The sequence below is a fragment of the Acomys russatus genome, chromosome 12, assembly GCF_903995435.1.
Source record: "Acomys russatus chromosome 12, mAcoRus1.1, whole genome shotgun sequence".
In the NCBI taxonomy this organism is placed as follows: Eukaryota; Metazoa; Chordata; class Mammalia; order Rodentia; family Muridae; genus Acomys; species Acomys russatus.
The window spans coordinates 53577556-53585153 of NC_067148.1; the positions used below are offsets into that span (position 1 = coordinate 53577556).

Consider the following 7598-nt stretch of genomic DNA (forward strand, 5'->3'; position numbering starts at 1 on the left):
ATGGAGTCAGGAATGTCCAAGTATGAAAACCAGATTACTGTTTTCAATGACTGCCTTGAAGAATCCCTGCATACAGATGAGCTAGTATGGATCCTGGGGGAAACAACATCTTCTTAAGACAGAAAAATCTAAGCTTTTGTCTGATACAAGCGCTCATCTATGGTTTACATACAGAAGGAATTTTTCACCGATTGGGGGAACGGGCCCGTCATCTGATGCTGGCAGGGGATGTATGCTGTGCTGTGGACGGATGATGCTGGCTCAAGCCCTCATCTGCAGACACTTGAGAAGGGATTGGAACTGGGAGAAACAAAAAGAACAACCCAAAGAATATCAAAGGATTTTGCAGTGTTTCCTAGATAGAAAAGACCGTTGCTATTCAGTCCATCAGCTGGCACAAACAGGTGTAGGAGAAGGGAAATCAATTGGCGAATGGTGTGGACCAAATACAATTGCACAGGTGATAAAAACAAACAAACAAACACACACAACAACAACAACAAAACCTCTCTTTATTTGACAAATGGAATTCCTTCGCTGTTTATGTTTCAACGGATAACACAGTGATCGTTGAAGATATCAAGAAAACGTACTGTGTTCTTCCTGTGGGTGCTGACACAGCTGCGGAGCGCCTTCCCCATTCCCTACTGCTTCCAGTCAGAGTAAAGGCACCTCTGCCATGTGTCCAGCCTGGGAACCCCTGCTGCTCACTTTGCTCTGTCACCTGGGCATAAACCAAATCAATCCTGTGTACACTGAAGCATTCAAAGAGTGTTTTAAGATGCCACAGTCATTAGGGGCTTTAGGAGGAAAAGCCAAATAATACTAATTACTTCATAGGATTCTTAGGTGGTGAGTTGATTTTCTTGGACCCTCACACAACCCAGACCTTTGTGGACACTGTAGAGTAAATGAGTGGACAACCACACCTTCCATTGCCTGCAGTCTCCGCCATGGAGGTGCATCCTGAACATGGATCCTTCTGTGGCCTTGGGAGCTTTCTGCAAAGAGGAGGAAGGCTTTGATAATTGGTGAAGCCTTGTTCAGAAGGAAATATTAAAGGAGAATTTGAGGATGTTTGAATTAGTTCAGAAACACCCATCACACTGGCCACCCTTTGCACCACCAGCAAAGATAGAAATGACAACCACAGGGGCAGAAGTCATAGACTCTACTGAACAGCTGGGGGACTTTAACCTGGAGGAAGATTTTGAGATTCTGAGTACGAAGGATAGTGAGAACTCAGTGAGGAGGTCTTCTGCCTTCCACCTGGCACCACAAGAACATGAAGTCGTTACATAAAACTTCTCCAGTCAGCAAGTGCCTGATATGCCAACAGAATACAAACTCAAAAGCAATTATGACTGAGCCAAGTATGATTTTTCAGAAATAAACAAAACAGCAAATCAATGATACCAACCCATGCCTGAAAAGAAAAGGAAAAAATCATGGAATCTGGGAGAAGAAAGATTTGGAACCTATTGCTTCCCAGACAAGTCTTCAGCATCCGGGATGAGGGCATTTGGAAGACAGACAGCGACTCTCATCTTGCTGCAAGTCCCAGCAGCGTATGAGAAATGGTTACACTGTTCTTCACCTTTTCAGGTGTGACCCCTTTGGGGCTAAATACTAAGAACAAATCTGTTTTCTTGCTCAAATTATAAAATAAATGAATCAAGGGGGAAATGTAGCACATATGTTTATATTAAATGTTGGCTCTAAATATTCTCACTAAACAGTTTATCTTTTCTAAAGAGTATGAAATTCAGAGAGAGAGGAGATGTTGGACCTCTATGACCTCTGGTCTATTGATGTCCATTTGGTTAAAAAAATGGAGAAAATAGTGTAACTGTTGGATATGATTGCAGTTCCTGATAAAGTCTAAGTCATTATCAGTTTGAATCATTCTTTAAAAGACATCAGAAAAGCCATCTAAAACTTACAAAAATTACTAATATGCCAGATGTTCCTATACAGATGCGCTCACAATATCTCGTTACTTCCCCTCCAAAGAGGCTCCATCAGCTGTACATGAATTGTAAATATTGACCGATGTTTAAAACCCCCTAATTAGATGCTATCTTGCTCTGCGGTAGGCATTATGAAAGAAAAGTGGTGTTACTAGCACTACAAAGCCAAAGCCACATGGTTTGCTTTATACCACCATGCCGACTTTCCGTGTGTGTGTATGTGTGTGTGTGTGTGTGTGTGTGTGTGTGTGTGTGTGTGTGTGTGTGTGTGTGTGTGTGTGTATGTTAGGGGGTGATTTCTAAATTCACCTACTGCCACTTCCTTGTTTGCATGTTCCATACAGAAAGGACCAAAAGCTGCACTCATTATGAAAACTACATGCAGTTTTTCAACACAAGCCTTTTAACTACCCACTTTACAATTAGTGTGGTTTGTATCACTTATATATTTCAATCTCAAAACTCTACCCAAATTAATTGTGTTAACCGAAGTAGGTTTTTTTTTTTCTGTCTTTCTTCTTGTTGTGTTGCAGATCTAACCCAGGGCCTTGCATATGTCAGGAAAGTTGCTTTACGACTGAAGAACATCCTTACCTAAAATTTGTTTATTTTAATTGTGTTAGTAAGCTGTCACAAGTAATCACTGTGTAATTCTGACTTTGACATATATGTTGGTAGTCTATTGGCCAATGAAACTTGCCAAAGAACTTAGTTTACAAAAAGTAAAAACTTCAACCCTGTATCTGAGTTGGCCTCCTATGGCTGAGTAAAACACCATGACCAAAGCCAACTTGGCAAAGAAAAGGTTTATTTTAGCTAACAGTTGTAATCCATCAGGAGGGCCAGGCAGATCCAGAACTATGGCAGAAACTTGTAGGCACTAACTGAAGTGCAGATCATGGAGGGGTGCTGCTCACTGGCTTGCTCATCCTACTTTCTTATACAATGCAGGACCACCAGCCGCCAGGTTGCCCCTCTGCAGTGTGTTGGCCATCCCACATCAATCATTGATGAAGAAAATGCCCAACAGACTGGCCTAAAGGCAGTCAGAGAGTGACGTTTTCCCACCTGAAGTTCCCTCTTCCCAAATAACTCTGGCTTGTGTCACGTTGACATTTCCATATCCAATAGCTCCATCACTCTTTTATTTTTCCTCTTCTCCCTTTTCTCCCATCATGTGATTATCTGGACTACAGGGACAATTGATTTCCATTTCAGAAGTCTGAGAACAGAGAGAAACAGCTACCTTGAAATGGGATACCCAAAATGATCACGTGGCTCCCTGCTGACATCTTTTTGATTTGATGGTGGTCAACAGTGCCCCCAGATCTGATGCACTTTCTGGGTTTTCACATTTATTGATATGACTATGAGAATTCATAGTAGATGCTTTGTTCGTGCTACTGATTGAGAAATAAATGTGTGAAATAATATAAAATGAAATGCAAAGTAATTGAGTTTGATGACTCTTTAACTCAGACTATAGAAATATTTACTTGCACAAAGTCTAACTCCATTAGAGACCTTTTGTGGTGAGGCTACTGGTCTCAATGTCAAACTGGGCATTCTGAGCTTGGTGCACTATGATTAATGATATTGGAAGGATTCTATCTGGGATTTTAGACCTCTGTGCTACTAACACAGGATCATCCTTTTGTTTTTCTGGGCTGCCTGCACACCATAGTATGCTTAAGAGCATCCATGGTTTCTATCCAATAGCTATATGCTAACAGCTTGTATTAGGGACACTATTGCAATGATGAAAAACCATGAACAAAAGCATGTGGGGGAGGAAAGCTATTTTGTTTACACTCCACTTTGTAATCCGTCATTGAAGGAAGTCAGGGCAGGAACTCAAACAAGGCAGGAACCTAGAGGCAGAAGTTGATACAGAGGCCATAGGGGGGTGCTGCTTACTGGCTTGCTTTCATGGCTTGCTCTCTTTTACTAGTTCAGTGGCTTTAAGCAACTGTGAGAACCAGACCAGCAGGTAGACTACAAAATTAATTAGAGTCAGTAACAGAGGACCCTGATATGCAGAGAAGGGAAGAAAAGGGGAAATAAGGGGAGAAAGGGGCTTATTTGCCTTATATATCTAAAGTCACAATCCAATAGGGGAAGCCAAGACAGGAATTTATGCAGGGCAGGAAGCTGGAGGCAGGAGCTGATGCAGAGGCCATGGAGGGTGCTGCTTACTGGCTTGCTCCTCATGGCTTGCTCAGCCTGCTCTCTTATAGGACCCAGGACCACTAGCCCAGGGATGGGCCCACCCAAAATGGCTGGGCCCTTCCTCAACAATCACTAATTAGGATAGCACATTACAGCTAGACTTTATGGAAACAATTTCTCAATTGAGATTCTCATCTGTCAAATTACCCTAGCCTGTGTCAAGTTGACATAGAAACTAGCCAGCACAAAGCTCCCACCAGTTGTGAGAACCCATAGTGTCTCCAGACACTTAATATTTTCTGAAAGGAGATTAATCCTGGCTGAGAGCTACTGGCATTTAAGACATCTACTCTTAGGAAAATAATTTTCCATGGGAAATTTTTCTCTATATCAGAAGTTTATCCCTGTCTTCCCTTCCAATGTGGCTCTGAGGATTTGCCTTCTATTTAAGGAAAGAAAGAAAGAAAGAAAGAAAGATTTCTTTGAAATTAAAAGTTGAATTCATGTCTCAGGAAACACAAACATTAAAATGAATGTATTTGTGTTTGTTGTTTTTAATAAAAGCTCTCACTGTGTGTCCCAGGGTGGCTTTGAACTCTTTTTAAAGTTGGAGGAGGAGGGTCAATACGATGAAACCATGTTGTAATTTTAAAAGTCTAAAAGCTCAACTGAAATTTTAAAGATTTATTTTCATTTTTAATTATGTGTGTTTGTGTGTGTGTTGGGGTGTATGCCATGAGGGTATCAGGTCAGAAGAAGATACCAGATCCTCTGGAGCAAAAAGTGAAGGTGGGTGTGAGAGGCCGATAAGTGTGCCGGGAAACAACCCTGCTAGAGCAGTGCATGCCCTTAACCACCAAGCCATCTCTCTAGCTCCTTTGGTTTTGAAGGTCTCATCTTGTTTCTGTCCCAGGCCCTATGTATAACCAATTTTTAATGCATGAGTTTCTGTTTTATTTGTATATATGCCAAACAAATGGCTTTTAATAGGAGAACTTAAAGTAAAAATCTTCATAAAATAGAAAATCTAAAGCAAGACTCCATGGATAGAAGTATTCAAAACAAAACAACAGACATCGGTTTGTGACCGGGATCTACAGTAGATTCAAGTAGCATGGCAACCACACTGCTACTTACAGAGAACCAAAGCTGAGAGATTATTTGACATGGTTGAGTCATTAGACAGAATGAAGGATAGAACCTAAAGTACCCCCCTTCCAGGCTCAGCTCAGCTCTCTTCTTACAGTTTCATGCGACTTTCTGAGCGTACCATCTCTTATTATCTTCGTGGTATAGTATTTTCACATAAACATGCGCAACAGTATTTTTAGACAGGACCCTATAGCATGTGGGTGTAACAGATTGCAAAGCTAGAGGAAGGGAAGAAGAAGAAGAAGGAAGAAGAAGAAATGATTATTTCAAGGAAATTTCATGTCTGTGGGATCTAGAAGAGATTATATAAACCTTATTTCCACTGCTTGGCTATGTCTATGTGTGAAGAGCTATCTCTGGCCCCTGATGTCCCACTCCCAGTATCCTTGGCAGATAACTTGCTGTTGAGACCACAGTCTTGGGAACATGGCTTACCAACTATTTAAGGAGCAGGCAAATTTGGCTGCAGAGCTAGTCCTTTGGGAGATATTCAGCTCATAGTTTGACTACATTTTTACTGTGTCCCCAGAGAAGCTAAGCCCGGGGGTGGGAGACAAAAGGAGGTACAGCGGGAGCCCGCATTTCAGTAGTGGGTACAAAGGATCCCTAGAAGAAATGTCAGACAAGCGCTTTCTTCCGCAGGCTCTCCTGTCCCTAACCTTCTACCTTCTCCTCACACTGGCCCATCAAGTGTAGTGACCACGCCCTGCATTAGATCCCACAACCCACTCAATATGTAACTGAAAGTGTTAGTATTTTAACCAATATTTCTGTGTTTATCTTGCATAATAGTACGTGCTAGTTACCAAACTGCCTGCTTAGGTTGAGTTCTTTATACCCCATGTATTAACAAAGACTTGGCAGTATATCTGTCTGTGTCTGAGTTATTCCACTTTAGCAGACTGTCTTCCATGCTTACCTATGGTTTTATAAATAAAGATTTTTTCTTTCTTGTCTTTGGCTAAATGAAATAATATGCTTTGTGTGAAGGTGTGTACGTGTGCACGTGCTTCTGATTGGCTACTGTGAATAATGTTACAATAGGCATATGAGGGTAGATCGTTTTTGAGGTATTGACGTCATTTCCTTTGGATATAAATCTAGATGTAGTATTAGATAATAATGCAGTCCAAGCTTTGAGTGCATATCAAAGAACTTCTATCTCCATAATGGCAGTAAATAACTTAGAATTTCACAACTTACATAAAAATATTCCTAGATTTTTACCAATACTATTTGCCCTTTTTTTCCTTTAGAAAATCAAATTTGTTTATTGGAGATACACTCAACCAAAAATTATTCTAAAATGGCATCCAGAGTTTTGATTCATATCAATTAGTTCTATTTGCCCCCATGCAAAGCTAAATAATTCATGTCTGGTTTCATACATCAGTAACTTAAGTTTTAATTTTTTATTGTTTGTTTCATACATACAAAAAAGATGTTCAACCTCCCCCCTGGTTTCTCCCTCATCCTCGACTTTACCACTTGTCCCTCCCAAACTCATATTTTCTTTTTCTAATCTACTGAATTAATTTAGTGCCTGGTGCACATGACACAGGGTGGGGTACAAGTGGCTTCCTAAAGGCTGCTTTGAAGAAAATGGACTCTCCCTCCGACCTCAGTCATAAGTTGCTAATAGATCCTCAGATGGAGATAGAATCTCACGAGCCCCACCCTTTCCTGCTGGAATTTGTCTGGTCTGATCTTGTGCAGGCCTTGTGCACACAGTAAGCCACTGTGATTCCTATGCACAAGGCACCGTCATGTCTGTCAAATGCTGCTTTAGTCAAGATGTTTTCTACCTTTGGCTCTTAGAGCCATCCCCTCCTCCTTCTGCAGTAACCTCTGGAGCCTTGGAGGATATGTACGACATAGATGACTCTTTTAAATCTTAGCACTCTGCATTCCCTTTATCTTTGCACATTGCTCAACTGTGGTTTCCGTATTGACCATCATCTACTGAAAAGAGAAGCTTCTCTGATGAGAGCCGAGAGATGTGCCAACCTTGTCTCCATCAACGCTACCAAGCATGAGTTCCGTTTTATGGAGTAGACTTTGAATTCAATGAGAAAGTTGTTGGTTGCTCCTATAATATTTGTACCACTATTGCATCAGTGACAATAATAACTGTCCTTATCTATAAGCTGGGACTTACTTCATTTGATTTTTTTGCTTTTTTATTTTTTCTTTTGTCGCATGTCTTTCTGATTTGAAATTTTCTTTTTGCAATGCTATGCCTTGATTCCTATCTGTTTTTGTTAAATAGTATTTGTAAGTATTAGTAAATATTGTAAGTATTAGTAA

The 7598-nt window shown here is 40.7% G+C and overlaps 1 pseudogene; it reads left to right on the forward strand.

Annotated features, from left to right (window-relative positions):
• Positions 1-5987, forward strand: LOC127196104 (cysteine protease ATG4A-like; annotated as a pseudogene).
• Positions 5988-7598: the final 1611 nt, after the last annotated feature.